Below are 23,288 nucleotides of genomic sequence, written 5' to 3'. Positions count from 1 at the left end.
CACACTGTGATTCCAGCTTCCCTGGAGCCTGATGTATACCGTTATCAATCAGCCCTAGCCATCCTGGCTAGCTTAGCAGAGTCCTGACTCAGAATAACAAGTAACGAAGGGCACTGGGTACACAGCTCAGTTCTCACCTATTATGTGCAAGGCCCTACATCCAATCCCCCAAGTTACAAAAAGTAGCTAACTAGACAGCATTTTAACCAAGTACTAAATAGCCTTGGATGTCAAGTACACAGGGTTGATTGAATGCATGCACTATACTATCCACACAGAAGGATAGAGCCAGGGCAGCACATTTTGTCTCTGACTAAAATAGGAAAAGCTGAAAGTAAAGAGAGATGTGAACAGAATAAGAGAAAGCGATTTTTCAGAGAAGCAACAAAGAGGCCAGAAATTGAACCAGCCAGACCAGACCCTGGCAAATGTCCAGAACAGCACATCCTTTACTGGGCAGGGAAATGGGCTTGTATGTTTTTTCTCCATTCTAAGTTGACTGAAGGAAGGGAGAGAAAACCTACCATATAAATATCTAGAGAAGACAGACCTACAACCTAGAAGGGATTAATAACTCTCCCTCCCTCCTCCATCTCTTTACCTTCCTTCTCCCCCACACACAATTTGTCTAATGAGAAATTATCTTATCAAACTATGAGAAAGGAAAACAGTTTTAAGCCATCTGGAAGAATTTACCTAAATAAGCCTCTCTGTTAAGAAAGTAAAGAAACCATAGCTAAAATACTAACTCACCGCAATGAAAGCAAGTTTTCTAAACACAAGGGTTTCTCATTTAATTTAGGAAAAGTGTACTTCAGCATGTCCAGAGAAGGTAGAAAGCTCATCAGCTTTAATTTAATTTCTCAGTTTTAAGAAAGCTGAAAAAATACTTACTGCTTTTTCTGCTAAGTTCTGCAGCAACAGTATAATGAGGAAAGTGTGGATCATGCGGCCATTGATTTTTTTCATCTATATGGTACACAAAAGTACTGTAGTGCTCCACACATCTAGATACAAATTCATGGAGCTGAACTATAATTTCTCACAAATATTTCCAAACCACATAACTACCGAGAATTTCTCACTGTGCCTGAGTAGATGTGAAGCAGATCCGGCTCCTGTACCACACAGCTCGCACACTAATGGTTATGTCTGAGTCTCCTTTGCAAACTTTAGAAAAAGTTTCCCAGCAGGCTTACTAACAGGAGGTGATGGGGCACAGCTGTTCCTAATGAATTCATGGGCAATAATAATTCCCCAAAGCTGATGTTTCCTGATCTAAAGTTCGTGAGATCCTAGGGTCTTCATTATAAAATGAATAAAATTAATCCCCTTCAATGAAAAGACTCTAAATGAGACTGTAAGAATCCACCTTTGAACTCACCAGTAAGCAGAACTCCTAGAGTGTATGTCTGCTCAGCCTTCTGGCTTCTTAGGTCTGAATTTCACCCATAAGGCTCCCAACGCCTTTTAAATATAGTACTTAGCCTAGGCCCCCATTATTAGTTCTACATAATTGGCATAGGCTTGGTTCACAGGAGATCTGACTCAGGGTGCTTACTTGGGTGGGTAGGTAAGGCAGACTCAGAAATGACCCAGACAACAGAAAGACAGCAGGACAGACAGAAAACAGAAGTTAAGTTAGAAAAGTATTACACAGCCAGGCAATATGATGCACACCTATAATCCCAATACTAAGGAAGCTGAGTCAAGACAACTAAGAGACTGAGGCCAGCCTGATGTATATAGTGACTTGAAGGCTAACCTGGGCTACATGATAAGAACTTGTCTTAGAGAATCAATTATACTTACATAAACTAAAAATGAAAAAAAAAATACAAAAGTGAAGTTAGTAAAATATTCTATTTATACCAAGCATGGTAACCTACATCTGTTCAAGGACACCCTGTGTGACATTGAGAGACTCTGTCAAGACAGAAAGAAAGAAAGAAAGAAAGAAAGAAAGAAAGAAAGAAAGAAAGAAAGAAAGAAAGAAAGAAAGGGAAAGAGAGAGAAAGAAAGAAAAAGAGAGAGAGGGAGGGAGGAAGGAAGAAAGGAAAGAGGAGAAAGTAAAGCCAAGTACTTTGGCTTATAATAAATATGCAACAAAATAAATTACGAAAAGATTTAACAGAAGTACAAATTTAAACCCTAAAAGTTACAAAACATTGTTGAGATGAATTAAAGAATTAATTCTATTACTAATTACTAATACTTACTAAACATAAAGTTTAATATTATAAAAGGGCAATAATCTCCAAATTGATCGATAGATTCAATACCATCTATTTTAAAATCCTTGCTAATATTTCCATGAGAATTCTAGAGCATATACTACTATTAATATGAAAGGGGTATCTATACTTGCCTGGCATGGCAAATGCTTGAGTTTGATCTCCAATATATACTCCCCACCCCTCAAGAGAAGGAGGAAGAGAAGCAAAGAAACTAAGAAATTAGTGGACTTACAATTACTATTTAAAAAACTAAAGTAATTACTGGAAGAGAAAGTGAAGAAATGAACGCTTACAGTTAAAATCCACTTATTTCAACAAGAATGCCAGATAAATCAGTGAAGAACCATTGTTCCAATAAATGGTCCTAGACTAACTGGATATCCACTTTCACAAGAATGAGCTAGACCCCATTCTTTAGATCCTACACAAAAAGAATCAAAATGGATCACAGACTCGTTTTAAAACTATGTGAATAAAGTTGAGGAGAAAATATATGTCATGCTGAATTAGGCAAAGTTTTCTTCGACATAACAACAAATGATAAGACCATACCCAACTCTTTCATTCATGCTTCCATGAAACTAAAAGGGCCTACTTACTATCCTAAGGGAAGAGCATTTATTGTCACCTTAATAGAAAGATTAAAATTAATCATTGTCCAGTGTTCTGGATTTCATTATGGCTGCACAAAGTGTGTACCTGACTTAGGGATGTCTAAATGTTCTGGAAGGTTCAGAGAAGCTATTCTCATCATTTGAAAATACCATTCTCTAGCACTACAGAAACACACACACAAAAAAAAAAACAGTCTGGACCTAGGCCAGAGAAATCACTCAGTGGGTAAAAGTACTTGACACACAAACTTGGGAGCCCAACTTTGATCCCCAGAATTCACTAAGGTTAGAAGGAAGGAACTAATGTATGGGGGCCCACAGAGACTCCCTGGTAAGGCTTTACTCAAGGTCAGAAAGTCTAAGTTTGCTCTGCCCAGCAGGGCTGCATAATAGGATGATTTGCCCAAAGGCATGGGTAACAGGTATTTTGAAAGGTCTACACTTGTTGATACTTCGACCTTGGAAGGGGGAGGTCTTTTTCCTTTCCCCTTGCTAATGTGTAAAAGGCCTATTATGTATAAAGTCGGGGTGGCTGGGTATTGACCCAGGGCCCTCCCAAAGCTATCCTGTGTCTCTATCTTTCTTGTTGTCTCTGTCTATATTTCTATCTAATATTTTCTCATTCCTCACTCCTCCCCCCAAGAACCCTTTGACAGGTCAGAGCTGGCCTCATACATTAATGTCAGAGTTGTCTTCTATCTCACACATATGCATGGAGGCACAGGCACATCCACACACACATATACACACATACACAATGATGATATATAAAATAAAATTTAAAAGAATAAAATTTTTCAATGTCTGGAAACCTCATAAATATGTTATAATTTATAATACATTGTAATTTCTGTGCAATTTTAAACAGCATACAGAAAAGTCTCCTATCTTCCACAAATGCCAAATACCTTGTTTAGAAAAAAGCACTGGCTATTTTCTTTTAATGTTTAATATTTTCACTTTCCCATATATAATACGTATGATATTTGCAACTATTTTGTAATTGAAGGCAAAGCCATAAGCATTTTCAAAAATTTTTGAAAAGCATATTTTGTATGCCTTCAGAGTGAAGAAGACATTTTTAAACAGGATCCAATATTCCAAATGTACTGACTAGAAACAAAAAGTTGATGCATTTTATTACACTAAAATCAAGAATATATTTTACTAAAATATTAATATAGTAAAAATTCTGTTAGCAAAAGATATTTATAATACTTAAAAAATAAATTCCAACATCAAGAACATTAATTGGGGAGCAGACTGGAGACATGGCTCAGTATTTAAAAGCACTGGCTACTCTTCAGAGGACCTGGGTTCTATTCCCAGCATCCACATGGAAGCTCACAACCATCTCTAAGTCCAGTCCCAGAGGATCTGATGCTCTATTCTAGCCTCCATGAGTACTGTATATATGCACACACGTGATTAACAGAGACATACATGCAGGCAACACATCCATACACATAAAATAAAAATACATAATAAATAAATAAATAAAATAATCTGAAAAAAATCAATCTTTAGTCAAATACAGTGATGCAAGTCTGTAATCAGAATTCAGAGGCAAAAGAACCAGATGTTCAAGGTCTAGTTCCACTACATAGTGAGCTTGAGGCGATCCTGAGCTACTTGAAATCCTGTCTCAAAGAGAAGAGAAGGAGGAGGGGGAGGAGGAGGAGGAGGAGGAGAAGAAAGGGGAGGAGTGGGAGGAGGGGGAAGGAGGAGGGGGAAGGTGGGGGAGGAGAGGGGATAAAAGGTTAGCAAATAATTGGAAATGTGCAGATTTTTAGTAACTGAATTTGCATTAAAAAACACCATGAAGTACAAGACATATCATCCAGCTGTAAAATGTGAAACACCTGACAAAACCAACTATGTGCTTGGGTAGAAAGTGAGGGGAGCATTTGTGTGTTATGATATAATCTATTTCAGGATGTTGGGGCTTGACTCACTACTGTTGAAAACTCACATACCTTACTATGCAGCACCTTCAGGTTTGGACTCACACAGAAGAGAGCTCTTGCCTCTGCAAACCATTTGACAACAGAAAAAATGTCCCTAGCAGCATTGTCTGTAATAGATGAAAGGAAAACAAGCAAAAACTCCAAAACTAGAAATAATCTAATGGTGTATCAACAGTGAATTGAATTGATTACAATATATACATGCATTACATTGTAAACATAAATGAGCAGCCACATTACCCCCATCCTTATGGACATATCCCACAAACATAAGGTTGAGCAAAACCAGCCATACATAGAACCTAGAAAACATAATAGTATGAAACTAAGATCCAAATGGGCAAGACTGAAAAATGTATTCTTTATGGATACACACTTGACAAAAGCAGAAAAACACATGGAAGTATATTATCCACTGCGGGAAACGTGTGTATAGTGTGTGCCTTTGTACATTTTATATATAAATTTGATCACTTAAAATTTAAAGTTCATATAAAAAGACCAAATGCAAAGTATGTAACATACTGTGTGTGTGTGTGTGTGTGTGTGTGTGTGTGTGTGTGTGTGTGCGCGCGCACATGCATGCCTCCATGGCTGTGAAAGCAGGGGCTCCACAGTAAGTGTGTGTGTGTGTGTGTGTGTGTGTGTGTGTGTGTGTGTGTGTGGTGGGTGCGTGTGCGTGCGTGTGTGTGTGTGTGTGTGTGTGTGTGTGTGTGTGTGCACTCATGCCTCCATGGCTGTGAATACAAGGGCTCATATGCCATAGTAAGTGTGTGAAGATCAATGGACACACTCAGATATTAGTTCTTTGTTTTCCATCTTGTTTCAAACAGGGTCTCTTCACCGTTTTTCTGCTTCATACACCCATGTTCTTCCAGAGAGTCTCCTGTCTCTATCTCCCCAGGAATAACACTAAGATTACGGGCACTTACTCTATTGATCCAGCTTTACATGAATTCTGGGGAGTTGAACTCAGGTCCATCATGCATGTTCAACAACCACTTTTACCCATTGAGCCATCTTTGTAGCTCCATAGGGCTTATATCTTTAGAGGATTGCTGCATTGACTCTAGATAACTTGAATAAGAAATAGCATTAAATACTAAATAATTGTTTTCTGATAAAAAGATAAATTGTATTCACTAAAGTGATCAAAATTATCAAAACAATTTTCTATATAGAGTTAGAACTAGAAAAGTTTTTTTTAAGTAATCTTTCAAATTACAGATGATGCTCAGATGGTGGAGGTGAGTTCGGTGTGGTCAGCCAGTTGTATATATAGAAGGTATAAAAAAACCTCAGGCCCAGACTACAACTCACAGCTCCAGAGAGGCTAGCTAGTAAAGAGGGCCCTAGGAAAGACACAGGGATCACCCAGCAATGAAGAAATGGATGAGATCTACATGAGCAAACTGGGGGAGAGGGAGTAATGGAGGGCAAGGGTCAGGGGAAAGAGAGCTTAGGGGAGCAGGAGGTCCTAGCTGGATCAGGAACAGAGAGAGAGAACAAGGAAAGAGATACCACGATAAATGAAGACACCATGGGAATAGGAAAAATTAGTGTGCTAGAGAGGTCCCCAGGAATCCACAAAGATGACTCCACTATAGACTACTGGCAATGGTTGAGAGGGTGCCTGAGCTGACCTACACTGGTGATCAGATGGCCAAACACCATAACTGTCATGATAGAACTCTCATCCAGTGACTGATGAAAGCAGATGTGGAGATCCATGGCCAAGCCCCAGGCGGAGCTCCAGGAGTCCAATCAACGAGAGAGAGGAGGGATCATATGAGCAAGAGATATCGAGACCATGACTGAAAAAAGTACAGAGACAACTAGCCAAACTAGTGGAAACACATGAACTGTGAACCAATAGCTGAAGAACCCCCATGGAACTGAACTAGGTCCTCTGGATAAGTGAGACAGTTGTTTAGCTTGAACTGTTTAGGGGGCCCCCAAACAGTGAAACCAGGACCTGTCCTTAGTACATGAGCTGGCATTTTGGAACCTAGTGCCTATGCTGAGACAATTTGCTCAGCCTTGGTGCAGGGAGGAGGGGATTGGACCTACCTCAACTGAATGTACCAGGCTCTGCTGACTCCCCAGGGGAGACCTTGCCTTGGAGAAGGTGGGAATGGGGGTGGGGGTGGGGTGAGGGTGAAGACTGGGGGGTGGAAAGAGGGTGGACAGGGGAATCCGTGGTTGATATGTAAAATGAATAGAAATCTCTTAATAATAAAAAACAAAACCCTCAGGCCCAACACTATCTTTTGTTCTATGTATAGTATATTGAAAATATTTTTTCTAATTTGTCTTTCTCTCAATTTCATTGACAAGATTCATGCTGCAATCATGCATTCAGTCTTATGGAAATGATAAGCTTGTCTATTTTTACAAACTATATTCCTATTAAAGACACATAGTCTGTGACAGAATCTAATGAAATGACCAATTTAAATGTAACTCTCATAAATGATGGCACCATGTTTCATCAAATGAACTCTAGAATAAGACATATATATTGAGAATATATATGTCTCTAATTATAACACAAAGAAATTTCACATAATAGTATACTTTGATTTCCAAAGAAGACAATGAATGCAAAAAAAGATAAAATGGGATTCTTTTAAAGACAGAATCTTGCATATATCCCAGTCTGGCCTTGAATTAATGATACTTCTGCCTCCTGAGTGCCTGGATTACAGATGTCCACAAGTGTACCCAGTAAAATATTTCATTATAACTCTCTAAGAATAAATGAGCTCTCTGATGAGATAAAGATCTTCCAGGTATAGACAGAATTCAAGAAGAAATTATCCCCATTTGTACATCATAGATGAGGTTTGCTTGTGGGTAGGAGCCTGGCTTAAACGAATGTTAATATCTTTTTTGTCATTTTAATTGTTTTTACTCATACAGATTGCTTAGAAGAACCAGCCCTTGCATAATTATGAAATCCTGTGAGGTATTCCACTTAGGGTTCTTGTCTCTACAACTTCTATTTGTCCCAATATCTGTCGCTTGGCAGAGTGGGTGGTTGGAAAGGACAGCTGGACCTGAAGCAGAGAGAGTAAGTAAAATCTGAAACCACACCATATGCAAAGACAAACAGGAACAGAAAGGCAAAGTGTAATGTGCTTCCCTCCAGTGTGGTGGATGCACTGACCTACAGGAAAAGCTGGCATCAACCAGCACCCTCCTTTAAAAATCAAACTTTCCTTCCTTTCCTCCTGTGATGACTCATTAAACTATTTTCAGATGCTGCTTACCAAATTGCAATCAATGTATCTAAAAACTAAAATCACCTTATCTGTTTAAGACAGTCTGGATGAAGAAAAGAAATTGCAAGTTCCCCAATCCAAGGCAGGCATGGTACTATCAAGCACCAGCATGTTGACGGAGGAGCATATATAATCATTGTCTGACTGCTATGCTTCAGTCCCAGAAAGCTGCAAGGACAGACTTCTCTGCAGTTTGAGAAGAGTCTGAACTTTCCTGTCAGTGACAAGGTTAGAACTGCACACCTCCCACACAGAAAATGAATCAGACACAAGGAGCCTGGTTCTTCCAGAATGCCAAGCACTTCTGGAAGCCACATTAACTCTTTCAAATAATGGGGGATTTATTTTTAAAGAGGACAATTGGGAAAGAAGTCACTAATAATATTTTCACAGCAGTGAAAACAATGTATTTAATGCTATGGATAATACTGGAACAATGGCAGAAACTTCAAATGTCAAAGAGGAGGAAAGAACTGAGTTAATTGTAGTTATGTGAGAAATACTGTCATAGTCTGCAATTGTTATGCCTCACATGCATCAAAATTTCAAACTGTAAGGTACAGTCAAGGCATGAAACAAACAATACAATGTATTTAAAACTGAGGTGAGCTCTTATAGGGAACACTGAAGCTGAAAACTTTTAGGATGCATGGCATGATGCCAAATTCCCAGAGGATGCTGCCAGTGTCCCTGTACCTGCATCATCTGCAGAACCAGAGGAGAATGGTTGACTCCATAGAATGAAACTGTCAAGAGCACAGTGAAAAGAGGAGTAGATTAGGTCCAAGTTGGTAAGCACAGAAGATGGTCCAAAATGACGTCTGGAAGAACTTTCTTCCTGAGCATCTTATCTGACCTCACCTGGTTCTAGATTACAGTCCACACAGCTACCAGATTCAGAAAGCATAAGGACTAGCCAGGGTCTCCAGAGATAGCCTTTGACTTCTGGGTACTATCTGAGCAAAGGTGAACCCTGCAACCAATAGGGGGCGCCAAAAACAATAACTGCAGGTAAGTGGGCCAATGATCACCTTCTCATCTTTGGTAACATTGTGAAAATCAGCGGCTCTCCCTGATCATCATCATCATCAACAACAACATCAGTAACAACAGCAGCAGGAGCAGCAACAGGCAGCTGGTTATAAATATGTGTTCTTCTACTCCCCAAATTAATGTATCAAAAACTCAGCAGGGGATGAGAGTAGGGATCCATTCCTCTGTGCTTTAGGACTGATAATTCTAATGCAAAACATGTCTAGGCAATATAATACAAAAACAGCAATTTTGTAAATCAAAAAGGGGGCAGGTGCAAGAGATTAGGAATATGTTACTGAGAATCAATGACATGAGGAATAAAGAACAAGAGGACGGGGAAAGGCAAAGTTCTAGACCACATGTTAACAGTGACCTCTCCAAGGTAATGCCCCCTTCAATCCCCAAATTTAACAGGAGAAAAACAAGACTCGCAGAAGGGCATTGCCAAGCTTACAGTGTAGAGAAGAAAGCTGAATAAATGAACTGCATTAAATAATAGGAACAAAGGACAAGACTCCAGCCCACAGCACTGGCAGCTTTACCAAGGCAAGGCTGGTCCTAGGGACCCTAGGTAAGACACCACCCACCACCCACTAAACCCCTTTAAGCGCACCCAACAACCCCAGACTGCACCCTCTCACCTGAAATCCATAATCTGGCCTATAACTTCAGAAGAAGACTTCTGCTTTACCAGATGCTAGGCCAGATATAGGAACCCCAGCTCTAGCAGAAAAATTCTGCCACACTAGAGGCCAGGCTGTACTAAGAATCCCAGAAGCCAAACAAGTACCCAGAACTACAGAGGCTACACAGGTACTTGGAACCACACAGGCAATATTGACACCCAAAACCCCAGAGGTTTCACAAACCCCCAAAGCCCCAACGGAGATACCCTACTGGACCTAAAGACTTGATAGTCACCAGAACCTTTGACCATTTAGATGGGAAGACCAGCAAAGAAACAGAAACCAAGAAATAAAGCATCCATATAACAAGACAAACACAGAAATCCTCACCTAGATCTATAACCATCCCAAACCTAGATGCCTAAATGCCAGTGTAAGAACACAATCAATAACAGAAAGGGCAATATGGCACCACCAGAACCCAGCTATTCTATAACTGCAAGACTGGAACATTCCAATGAAGCTGAAGCATAAGAAAACAAATTAAAAATAATTTTATGAAGATGATAGAGGTCAAAGAGAGAATATCAGGCACTGAAGACATGGTAGAGGAAATAGATTCATCAGTTAAAGAAAATGCTAAATCTAAAATATTCCTAACATAAAACATCCAGGATATCTGGGACACTATGAAAAGACCAAATCTAAAAATAATAGGAATAGAAGAAGGGGAAGAATCTCAGCTTAAACACTCAGAGAATATATTTAACAAAATCATAGAAGAAAATTTTGCCAACAAAAAGAAGGACTTGCCTATAAAGGTACAAGAGGCTTACAGAACACCAAATAGATTGAATCAGAAAAGAAAATACCTACACCACATGACAATCAAAACACTAAACAGACAGAACAAAGAGGGAATATTAAACATGGCAAAAAGAAAAGGCCAAGTAACATATAAAGACAGACCAATTAGAATTATACCCAACTTCTCAACAGAGACCCTAAAATCCAAAAGGGCCTGAACTGATGTCTTGCAGACTCTAAGAGACCACAGATGCCAGCTCAGACTACTATTCCCAGCAAAACTTTTAATCACCATAGATGGAGAAAACAAGGTATTTCATGAGAAAGTCAAACTTAAATAGTATCTATCCATAAATCCAGCTCTATAGAAGTTATTAGAAGGAAAACTACAACCCAAGGAAGTTAGCAACACCTATGAAAACACAGGCATTAGTTAATCTCACACCAACAAAACCCAAAAAAAGGGAAACACACACACACACACACACACACACACACACACAATACCAGCACCACAACCAAAAACAACAAAATAACAGGCATTAACAATCACTGGTCATTAATATCTCTCAATATCAGTGGACTCGATTCAACAATAAAAAGACACAGGCTATTGGAATAGATATGAAAACAGGACTCATTCTGCTGCATACAAGAAACACACCTCAACATCAAAGATAGACTCAACATCAAAGATAGACGTTACCTCAGAGTAAAGAATTGGAAAAAGATTTTCCAATCAAACAGACCTAAGAAGCAAGCTGGTATAGCTATTTGATATATCTAACAAAATAAACTTCAAACCAAAATTAATCAAAAGAGATGAAGAATGGCATTTCATACTCATCAAAGGAAAAATCCACCAAGATGACATCTCAGTTCTGAACGTCTATGCCCCAAATGCAAGGCCACCCACGTTTGTAAAAGAAACATTACTAAAGCTTAAATCACACATCAAACCCCACACATGAAATGTGGGAGACTTCAACATGTCATTCTCACCAATGGATAGGTCATCCAGACAGAAACTAAACAGAGAAATAATGGAACTAACAGACATTATGACTCAAATGGGCCTACTAGATATCTAGAGAACATTTCAACAAAACACAAAAGAATATACCTTCTTCTCAGCACCTCATGGAATTTTCTCCAAAAATGACCATATACTCACCCACAAAGCAAGTCTCAACAGATAGAACAAATTGAAATAACTCACTGTATCTTATCAGACCACTATAGATTAAAGCTGGATTTCAACAATGACAAACAGAAAGCCTACAAACTCATAGATACTGAAAAACTCTCCACTGTATTACCACTGGCTCAAAAAAGAAATTAAAGACTTCCTAGAATTCAATGAAAATGAATCCATAACATACTTAAACTTAAGGGACACAATGAAAACTGTGCTAAGAGGAAAGTTCATAGCAATAAGCGCATTCATAAAGAATTTGGAGAGATCTCATACTAGTGACTTAACACACAACTGAAAGCTCTAGAACAAAAAGAAGTAAACACACCAAGAGGAGTAGATAGCAGAAAATAATCAAACTGAGGGGTGAAGTCAATAAAATAGAAACAAACCGAACAACATAAAGAATCAATGAAACAAAGAGTTGGTTATTTGAGAACATCAACAAAATAGATAAACCCTTATACAAACTAGCTAAAAGGGAGAGAGAGAATACCCCCAAGTTAACAAAATCAGGAGGACACAACAGACCCGGAGGAAATCCAGGGAATCATTAGTTATACTTCAAAAACATGTACTCTATAAAATTGGAAAGTTTAAAGAAATGGACAAATTTCTTAGTAGATAATACTTACCAAAATTAAATCAAGATCAGATAAATAATTTAAATAGACCTATAACCCCTAAGGAAACAGAAGCAGTCATTAATAGTCTCCCCCCCCAAAAAAGAGCCAAGGGACAGATGGTTTTAAAGCAGAATTCTATCTGACGTTCAAAGAAGGGCTCATACCAATATTCCTCAAAGTATTCCACAAACTAGAAACAGCAGGAATATTGCCAAATTCTTTCTATGAGGCCACAGTCACCCTAATTCCCAAACCACACAAAGACTCAACAAAGAAAATTGGCACAAGAAAATCTCCCGGGAATCTATAAGAATGACCCCAGCTAAGACTCCTAGCAACAGTGGATATGTAGCCTAAACTGGTCATCTCCTGTGACCAGGAGATAGAAGAATTCTAGTGGAGGGATTGGGATACCAATCCAGCCACATAATCTTCAATCTACAGTCTGTCCTGCCTGTGGGATGTGCTGAAGTAAGGGTGGCCTAGAGATTGGGGGAGTGGCCAACCAATAACTGGTCTAACCTAAGACCCATGCCAGGAGAGTAGGCCCACTCCTGACACTGCCTGGAGCACCAGGATTCAAAGGCTCAATGGACACTTCGATTAGAACCAAACACAACTGGAGAAAAATAAAATGTCAATGTAATAATGCCTAACAATGTTCTGCTATACTCATAGATTGGTGCCTAGCCCAATTGTCATCAGAGAGGCTTCACTCAGCAACTGATGGAAACAGATGCAGACAAATAGCCAAACATAAGGTGTAGCTCGTAGAATTCTGCAAAAGATGAAAAGAAAGGATTGTAGGAGCCAGAGGGGTCAAGGATAACACAACAAAACCCACAGAATCAACTAACCTGGGCTAATAGGGGCTCACAGAGACTGAACCAACAACCTGGGAGCCTGCATGGGATTGACCTAGGCCCTCTGCACATATGTTACAGCTGTGTAGCTTGGTCTTCTTGTGGGATTCCTAACAGTTGAAGCAGGGGCTGTCTCTGTTTCTTTTACTGGCTTTTGGACTCTACTCCTCATACTGGGTTGCCTTGCCCAGCCTTAATACGTGGGGAGGTGCTTAATCTTACTGCAACTTGATATGCTGTGTTTTGTTGATATCTTGCCCTTTTCGGAATAGAAACAGAGGAGGAGTGGATTGAGGGGTGGGAACAGATAGGGGTGAGGGGAGGGACTGGGAGAAGAGGAAGGAGGGGAAACTGTGGTCAGGATGTAAATAAAATGGGACTAAAATGAAAATAATAATAAACAAAAAGAAGCAAGGACAGTCATACCAGATAACATTTGGAGATACTGGAAATGAAAATATAATAATTGAAATGAAATGTGGTTGATATATTGTGCACCCCAATAAACTTATCCGGGGGTCAGAGAACAGAACAGCCATAATATTAAACACAGAGGTTAGGCAGTGGTAGCACACGCCTTTAATCCTGGCATTCCGGAGGCAGAGATCGGTCTGGATCTCTGTGAGTTTAAAGCCACACTGGAAACAGCCAGGCATGGTGACTCATGCCTTTAATCCCAGGAAGTGATGGCAGAAAGCAGAAAGGTAAATAAGGCATGAAAACCAGGACTAGAGCTGGTTCAACTTTTAGGCTTTTGAGCAACAGTTCAGCTGAGATCCATTTGGATGAGGACTCAGAAGCTTCCAGTCTGAGGAAACAGGATCAGCTGAGAAATTAGTAAGGTGAGGTGGCTCTGGCTTATTCTGTTTCTCTGATCTTTCAGCATTCACCCCAATACCTGGCTCCAGGTTTGATTTTATTAATAAAACATTTTAAGATTCGTGCTACACTCACATAGGTACTTGACTCCAGGAAAACATAGTACTGTTAAGGAGGTACTTCAGTACTGATGAGATGTCTTGTCAGGTGAAAAGCACTTGGCAACAAGCTTCATACCTGAGTTTGATACCTGGGACCCACACAACGGAAAGAGAGAACAAAGCCATACAAGTTGTCCTCTGACCTCCACACATGAACTATGACACATGCATGCCTACACTATGACACATGCATGCTTACACACACACACACACACACACACACACACACACACACTAGATAAATGTAACTTTAAAATGTTTTAATTAGAAAGGACTTCAGAAATACAAAGTGGAGTGAATGAGATCTGTGTAATACCATTTCTACAAATGAAAAACAATGATTATTGAAACAGCACTACATCTTCCCACAATGTTTATGTGGACACACCTTGGTGAGCATAAATTAAAAAATGAATGGAGGTAGGAAAGTGATATACAGTAGAAAAGAAGGGAGAAAATACAAATAAAATTAGAAAGGCCTGGCAGAGAACTTTGATATGCTTTGCTGTGAAAATGACCATCATAAACTCAATTCTCTGCCTCAGAGGACTAAAATCAAGTTTTTGAAAAATTCTATGTAAAAACTGCAAAGAAGGAACTACACAAAATAATAATTGTGCTCATGCTGGATACATTTTGTATGTTTTCCCATAATTTTAGAATTTACTGTAAATTTGTATTTATAATACTCAAGTAAAAAAAAAAAGAATGCCTTCCTCCTAAAATCAGTGTACATACTGAGATAATCTGACACTGATCCTTTATTCATTTACAATATTAGATAGATTTTTTTTCCTAGCTGTGAGTTAGAAGAGAAGCAGTACATTTGACGTGGTACCGTTTTAAGACATTAACCCTTAAGATGACAAGACAGGCCTGCCTGTCAGCAAACGTCATCAGGAAAAGGGTTATCTTCATTTAAATCTTCTACACATCTAGAATTTGATGTGTCCATTGCTAAGTTAATTTATCAACAATTCCTATTGTTGTTTCAACCAGGTTAATGATGATTCACCTTTTTATTACCAAATCAAGTTCTCTGATATTTCTCTCTGGACACACATGAAAATTAAAATTAAAATAGTCCTATTCTGTATTTTTGATACCACATGCAAAATTGTTAAATATTGCGTTAAATTTGGAACATCATGCCAATATTTTGTGAGTTGAGATTTTAAAAATTTAATTAAAATAAATTTCCTTTTGCAGAGTATGTTTGGATAGCATTTAGTAATTCAAATGAGTCCACAAACATCATTTCTAGTTCCAAGATACCTTTATTATTTCCAAGCAGACCTCTTTCCCATTAACAATCCATTCTGAGGCCCCCCTGTCAGCTCCTAACAATCACTAGGCTGTTTTCTGCCTCTACAGATTTACCTACACCATATATCTCAAAAACATAGAATCACATAATGCATTTTTCTTTGCCTTTTCTATCCTCTTTAGGAAAACCATTTTAATTGCTTGGGTTGTTAACTGCTGTTTAGAACAAGCTAATCCATGTTGCTTTTCAGAGAAGTGTCGTTGTCCCTATCAGTAAATCACCACTTGAAGCTATGTGAGATGCTGAACACTGGGGCAAGCACAGCCCAGGTCTAGCCTCCTTCCTTCCACGGTCCTCTCTAATTGTTTAGCTCTCTAAATTGGGCTCCTGGCAGTGTCTTGAATCATATGCATACATCTTCCCAGTTCCTCTTTTCTGTCCTTGCATACCCTTACTCGTAGAATGCACTTTCTCTTTTTGATCACCCTAAGGTAATCAGGTTTGGGTAACACATGCCTGTAATTCCAGCCCTTGAGAAGCTGAGGCAAGAGGATTGCAAAGCCAGCCTGACTATAGAAGTTCTGTCTCAAAAATCCAAAATATAAGGAGCAAAACTCAAAGTTAAAATATCACCCTGCTTTTCAAAAGCTCCCCAATGAAACTTCCTCTGACACCTCTTCCATCCCCATACTCTCCCTCTACCTGGCACATAGCTCTGCTGTTGGACTTACCATACTACACCAAGAAATGTTTAAGCATAAGCACAGTAGTAGACATTGAATATTTTTAACCCTAATGCCTAGCAGAATGTCTGTAACTAAGAAATCAATAATTTGTTGAATACATTTAAAAAAAAATGGGAAAATGGACAAAATGTCCAGAATATTCTGTGGACCAAAGTCAGATAAAATTGGATGATATTGGAACTCAAAGCAGCATTATCACCTGCATAGGCAACCTCAAAACCTGATCGAACTTTGAGTTCCTGGCCCCAATTCAAGAACTACTGAGTCAGAAATCACAAGCAGGGGCCAACAATCCAGTGTTAACAAGCCCCCCCAGGTTGCTGATACACACAAGTGTATACACACTGACTTGAAAATACAGAAGACAACAGCTGTCTTAATGCAGCCTCTAAGAGCCACACTTGGGCTCGTGAGATGGTTCAGAAGATAAAGGCACTCAACACCAAGTCCCATGACCTGAATTGGATCCCTGAGACTCATAGAGTAGAAGGTGAGAACTGACTCCTGCAAGCTGTTCTCTAACGTCTACTTAGGTGTGTTTTACACACAAATACAGACACACACACATACTATTGTAATATTAAGTAATATAACTTAATAACAAATAAAGTTTAAATGACCATCTTTTTTTCAGAAGCCGTGATTTCTGGTTTTCTCTGTTCAGAGGCTACTCACTCTCAGCAGCCTAGAAGACTCTTCTGTTTTCCCACACCTCCATACTGAAGTCTCTGGGCTCATGCTTCTAGTTTCAAATCGCTGTTCACTCTAGGTCATAGGTATTGCTTGTATTATAGCAATCATTTATTTCTTCAATGCCTACTTATCTGGAAGCACCCTCTGTCAATCTACCTTCTCAGTGCCTCTCCTTAAATTCTTACTCTACTATCACTTATCTTTACCATCCAACTCACCACTTTGTATTGGGCACTGTCTGGGTCACTTATCTGTTACTGCATAGCATTGTCCCCAAATTCCGGGGCTCTAAATTGCATATATTATCTCACAAGTCTGTGGGCCAGGAATCTGAGCTAGCTGAGGTGCGAGTCATCTCCCACGGCTATAATCAAGGCTTAGCTGGAAAAGGATTGATTCCAAAACTCACTGAGCTGTCTGTTAACACATTTCCTTGACAACTGTTGGGGTGAGGGCCTGAGTTCCTTACCATGTGAACCTGTCACCTGTAGCTGATATTGTCACCAAAACCAGCAAGAGAGACAGCCGTCTAGGAAGATAGAAGTCACTGTGCTAGGCAAGCTACTCACAGGCCTGGCATCTTATCACTAGTTCTCTAATCTACACTTTGAAGGTTAACCCCTTAGTGTGTGTCACAGTTAAGAGGGAACTGATTACAGAAGCTCATGGATTCAAGGAAATCATAGGACACATCCTACAGTGCATCTACCCACTGTCTTGCTTAGACATGTTTCACGTGGGTAGATACAGGGCTGTGAGTGAATTATTTTTCCCATTTTAAGACAAGCCTGCTAAAAGAAGGGAGGCTAATAAGTTTTGTCAAATATATCTAACTAGTCAGAGATTCACTCAAATTTGAACCCTGACTTAATGGCTCCACACTATCCATCCAGATATGCAATCTTATCTTTGCCAACGGTACAGTTGGATTCTTGTGCTGAATGTAACATTTGTCCTATTATTATTCCTTACTTTTTCTTGTTACTGTTTACTCTTTTTGACTAAACTCATCAATTTTGTTATTATTTTTAAATATCTAGTAATTCCTATGATCTCAGCAGTAATGGACCTAGATATTTGCAAACCACAGTTACTTGCTTTTCACATAGCAGTAGCTCAATGTTAATTATTATCGCTGTTTATGTGGTAAAATGACACTCAAGTGAATTAACAAACATCTGCTTTTGTCAAAGATCCTAGCTCCTCGAGGTCCCATTACGTTCATCTGTTAAATAAGATCACTGAAGTAGAAGTCTTTATAAGGCTTTTTGGTTTGTATAGCACAGTGGGATGCTGAAAGTAGAAATGGGCAGCAAATCCCACTAAGCCACTTCCCTTCTCACACACCCACTTCTGGTGAGGTAGTGGGCCCAGTTAGGCACAGATTCACCCCCGGGCTTTCTGAAGTTATTTACTGAATCAACAGAATTTCAGACAGATGGTTTCTATGTCCTTCTGTCCTTTAAAAATTATATCTGGCATGTGAAGTGAACGGGAAGATAAAATCTAACTCTTCTTTTTATTGTTTCCAGGTTTCCCTTTCATCTGTCCCCTGCCTTTCAATTTACTAAAGCTCTGAACTGAGAGATCATCACCACTCTGGCCTGCCTGCATTGGCACTTTGAACTATTCTTCTCTGAAATGCATATAAGTCAAATAAAAAATGAATTATAAAATGAAAAGATTGCTACTGCTTCCCTCCCTTACTATTTCTTCTATTTAATCTTTTAAAACATTTGTCTCAGAAACCTTCATGTGATCAATGCAAACTAGCCATTTGTAAGTAAAATAAAATCCGGCTTTAATAGACTCAACTCAGCATCACTGAAAGTGATAATAATTTCTGATTTCTCAAACTGATTGAGGGCTTCTTTGAATTTGATAAACTATAACATAGCTTATTTTTTTGAAAGACTTACTAAAGAAAAGTATATTTATGAAGCCAAACTATTGCAATGTAAATCAAGTCTGAAAGTGATGTCCACACAAAAGTGTTCAGTTCAACTCACTATTATGTTACATCATACAAACAGGTACTTCTTATGCTCCAACGGTTACCCACCCAGGCAGTCCAGAAAGAAGAATCACAGCACTATCTTACAAGGGCTGTGTGAACATCCAAGTGAAGTGCAGGGTCAATAAAAATAAAAATACAAAAAATAAATAAATATAATAAAAATAACAAATAAAAATAAACAATTATAATTATGATAAGCAGAAGAAATGGAAAGACAGAGTCTACAACTAGAATCTCAGTGACAAAGTTGTGGGTGGTGATTGATCAGAAACAGGATATAAGAAATAAGCAAATTAGACATAAGAAACACAAACAGGATATACAAGATAAAAGTCTTGACCAAAGTCCATTCAAATGTTTGAAGGGGTTTTTCCCCTACCTGAGGGATGCACAAACTGTTCCCTTGAATAAAAACAATCAAAATAAGGTCACCATTCTAGGCAATTCTGGTGGAAGATAGGAAGTTTGGTGTTCTGTGTAATAATGAAAGGCAACAATAATTAAAGGCTGAGACTTAAAGAGGCTTAAGCAACAGAAATGTATCTCTCCTCACTCCTAGTGGCTGGGCATCTGAGACTAGAAGTGTCAGTTCCTTCTCTCTTCTCGGCTCCCTCTGGGCCATGTTCCCCCTGCATCTACACATAGTCTTCATTCAGGGAGTCAGTGTCCGAATCTCTTTTATACACAAGACCTGTGACTCTGGATTAAGCCTCCTATAGTTTTCCTCAACATTGTTCAAGATTCTGTCTCAAATGTAGTCACATTCTTTGGAAACAGAGGTCAGGACATCAACACAGGAAATGGAGGGAGGAGACACTATTTAGCACACACAGATATGCTCTCACTGAGTTAAAAGCAGAACATTGTAATTATATAACAGGAGAGTATGCAAGAAGCAATATAAGAGATTTGTAGGCGCAATGTAATCGCACAAACATAACGTTAGAAAATTGTTAAGTGAAGGAGGTCCATGTAAAGACAACCCTGTAGTTAAAAACATAGTGTTAGGAAAGTGTATTCCTGATTTCTCTGTCTTCTTCACTCAAGTAACTAGCAATGGTCTTATACTGGACTTGGGGGGCAGTTGTGGCTATTTACTCTAAATTGGAACATCCCTTCCTGTAATAAGAAGAAGAGCTCATAAAGTCCAGGAATTTGAATAAATAAGTAAAAATTGAAAAAAAAAACTTACAAAATTCAGGAAGCTCAGAAAATTGCAAGATTTCCAGGCTTTTGCCCCCACCACATGTTATAAGAACAATAAACAATTTCTGGGGACAAGAGACCCTCTCTAGTGCAACTACCTGCAAATTGTGCAGTGAGTTCTGGGGATGCAACTTTCATGAGTTACCCATGCTGAGAAGAGTTTAGGTGATGTGGCTGCCCTTGGGACACCTATGTCTGTCTGTAAGGAATGCAAGAAACCCACTGCTTCACCAAGCTGGATGTGGGTAGAATTGTTTCTCATCGACCATCAGTGTCCTAGCTGGGATGAACAGACATTTGTTCATATGGAAAAGTCACAGATGGAAACCTTAGACACCCATGTGTTTCAATAGGGAAAGTGTCTTCTCTGAAGAGAATTCTGATAATTGGTGGCAAAGCCTGATTCACACTTAGTGTTCTTTCCACCACCACACACAGCCTGAAACAACCACCATTCCAGCAATCACATTTTTAAAAACTGAACTTTTGTAAATGACTTTGAAATTTGTCTTGCCTTGATATAGATAAATTCTATGGCTACAGGTGAAATCTGAATGTACTGTCTGGACCTGTGCTGTATGATATAGCAACTACTATCCATGTATTCCTAAATATATTTACATGTATTCCTAAATATATTTAAATCAGTAAGTTTTGTGGGGGAGCACTGCTTGCTTGTTTGTTTGGTTTGATTGGTTGGTTGGTTGGTAGTTGGCTGGTTTTTCAAGACAGGATTTCTCTGTCTGGCTATCCTAGAACTCGCTCTGTAGATCAGGTTGGCATTGAACTCAAAGCTTTCCTAAATTCACAAAGAGCTACATTATAATAAGAAAACTACAAAATTAATCACCGTATATTTTAGCAATAGCAAAATTTGATGAGGCTGTATTTGGAAAGATGTGAATGACTGTTATGAGAGGCGTTAGAGCACACAAGAGCGGACAGTTCTGAGTGGCATTTGCATTAACAAAAAGCTCAAAAACCCAGGTAGAGTCCATCTCAATGGGAGTGCATCTCAATGGTACCTCAGAAGCCACAAGAAGGTTTTCCAAACTAAAAAACTCTGTAACTTCTCCCCAAACCCATTAAGTTAGAATCTCTGTTGGCAGAATATTAGTCTCCCCACTTTGATAAGCTCCTTGGATAATTCTTCTTCAACTAAAATTTAAGGCAAACATGAATTACAAAATAAAATGGAAAGCCCATATGCTTGATGTATAGTCTATATAGGGAGGGATTATTAGTCATTCTGGCTATAACAGTTCCATGCAAGGCAAGGAAGAATATCATTTATAAAGAAGATAGCATTAAATGTTTTTGTGGCTGTTTTTTCTTATTTTGAAAGTGGAATGCTAACAGTATTTTCAACTATAATTAGGAAGTCAGAAGATGTCTCATGCCTCAGAACAGTTACCTAACGTGTGTATACAATTACATGGCCATCTTAAACACATAGAAGAGAGGAAAACAACTTCTGATGGCCACGTTTTAAGTCTTATGATTTTAGAGCCTTTCTTGTATGATCTTGCAACCTTTTCCCTCTAAAAATCAGGCATAAAAGAAGTGTGGCCTAAAAAGATATGTCTAAGGCTTTGAAGCTACAAGTGGAGTACTAACAATTAGTAAAAGGCATCCGAATTTGAGAGCATTAGTCTTCTTTTAAAGAGGAAAACAAGGTGGCTCACTCTTGTAATCACAGCATTAGGAAAGCTGAAACAGGAAGATTACCATAAAGCAAGGCCCCTGTGGGCTATACAGTGATGTCCAGACCAGCCTAAGCTACATGGTGAGACTCTGCCTAAAAAGAACAAGAGCAACATTTAGGAAGGAGGACAGCAGCAGGATGTATCACTTGAGTTGTCGTCCAATGTTCCAAACCCATCTGTTGATTTTATTTAATACTTTGATAAATAGTAAATAGAAAGTGGAGGCAAATGTATTTAGTTAATAAAATAGATCTTGCCCACTAATTATAATGTATACAATGTCCTGGAATTGCGAGGGAAATGATAATATGTGTCTTTGGGTATCACCAAGTGTGGAGATGACAACAGAAGAATTTAAAGGAATGAAGAACAGAAGCACGACTTTCCATAGGGCTAACGGAGAGCCTGCTGCGTGCTTGGCACTCATCTGTCCCTCTTTGACGCACCTCAGCATTTCATAAACCTAGTCAATGCAAAACTGAGCTTACCTCCTGTCAATGAGTCAACTCAAAAGAAAACCCCAGAGAATCTCTTTTACACCCTGAGATACTGTTAGTGTCTGAGTCACCATTTACTTTCCACAGGGAGGGGTGGAAAATCCACTTATAAACTACTTCCCACCTGCTAAATCATTTTCCTTGGCAAGTGCCCACAGTGTTGCTGACACAACCTGGAGACCCGTGTGTGATAACTAGCATTTTTTTGTTCCTTCTTTTTAGGAGGCAGGAGCCCTCTTCATCAGCCTGTTGCTGTCTAAATAAAGTGAAATGATGACAGGTGTAGGCTATGGGACTCATTCTACTCTTTTTTATCCTGGCAAGAGGATCTATCACCCTTCTGAAAAGACATTCAGTCCCTGAAAACACGATTTTAACGCTTCATCAAAGCTCAAGGAAGCCTGAGGATGTTTTGGAAGTTAGCCAATTAGGTGTGTCTGCGGGGCGTCTGCTCTCCCTTTCACTCAGCTGGCCTTCTCTGTCTGGGTTCTTTCATCCTTAGCTAAACAGCAGCAGATGAGCCTGAGGCAGCAAATGGAATCTAAAAAGAACAGGTTTTGCATCCTCTGAAAGCCAACAGCTTTGCAGAGAGGGTACAGCAGGGACTCTACCCAACTCCAGATAGTTTACACTAAATGCTATTAAGCACAACACTACAGAAAACAATGGGAACAGCCACGGAAAATATTTCTCCCATGAGGTAGAAAATATTCTTTTCTTTTTTTTATTCCATATCTTTTAAAAAATAGATTATTTTCTCAAGTATTTTCTTAATTTCCTAATTAAGGTTGTCCTTCTCTATTCTCCTCCCAGTTCCTTCCCACCTCCCCTTTCCATCCTCCCATCCAGATCCACTCCCGTTCTGTCTCTCATTAGAAAACAGACTTCTACGGGATAATAATAAACTATAAGACAGAACGAA

The 23,288-nt window shown here is 39.0% G+C and overlaps 1 protein-coding gene across 21 annotated transcripts in view; it reads right to left on the bottom strand.

Annotated features, from left to right (window-relative positions):
- Positions 1 to 23,288, bottom strand: part of LOC128116485 (nonsense-mediated mRNA decay factor SMG5-like) — a 122,577-nt gene that overhangs the window by 8,778 nt on the left and 90,511 nt on the right. For 15 of the 21 annotated variants that reach the window (XM_052747765.1, XM_052747759.1, XM_052747772.1 and 12 more), the window contains one exon: positions 4,828 to 4,925. The exons of 5 other annotated variants lie outside the window; for them this stretch is intronic. The gene's annotated coding sequence lies outside the window, so the exon portion shown is untranslated. Of the gene's footprint in view, positions 1 to 4,827; positions 4,926 to 14,208; positions 14,849 to 23,288 lie in introns of those variants that run through there. One more of the 21 variants, XM_052747775.1, reaches the window with a different exon arrangement.

Source organism: Peromyscus californicus, unplaced genomic scaffold (genome assembly GCF_007827085.1).
Source record: "Peromyscus californicus insignis strain IS unplaced genomic scaffold, ASM782708v3 Scaffold_20__1_contigs__length_68692818, whole genome shotgun sequence".
Taxonomy (NCBI): domain Eukaryota; kingdom Metazoa; phylum Chordata; class Mammalia; order Rodentia; family Cricetidae; genus Peromyscus; species Peromyscus californicus.
The sequence above is the reverse complement of the archived record's forward strand: the minus strand, read 5'-3'. Positions and strand labels throughout refer to the sequence as shown.